Consider the following 303-nt stretch of genomic DNA (forward strand, 5'->3'; position numbering starts at 1 on the left):
AATAATAGATTCTTTCCTACCTTAACCAAATCAGTGAATTTCTCTCATTAATGCAATTTGCTTTAGGAAATAAATAATAGATTTTCAGGAAACAAATAATGGATTTAATACAGTTTATTTTCAACACTTTCCTAATGACAAAAGATCACGGATCTAACTTTCCTAGCTTAGCCAAATCAACGAATCTCTTTCATAAATGCAATTTGCTTTAGGAAACAAATGATAGATTCTTTCCTACCTTAGCCAAATCAACGGATCTCTTCCACAAATGCAATTAGCTTTAGGAAATAAATAATAGATTCT

This window comes from Triticum aestivum, chromosome 3D, assembly GCF_018294505.1.
Source record: "Triticum aestivum cultivar Chinese Spring chromosome 3D, IWGSC CS RefSeq v2.1, whole genome shotgun sequence".
Taxonomy (NCBI): Eukaryota; Viridiplantae; Streptophyta; class Magnoliopsida; order Poales; family Poaceae; genus Triticum; species Triticum aestivum.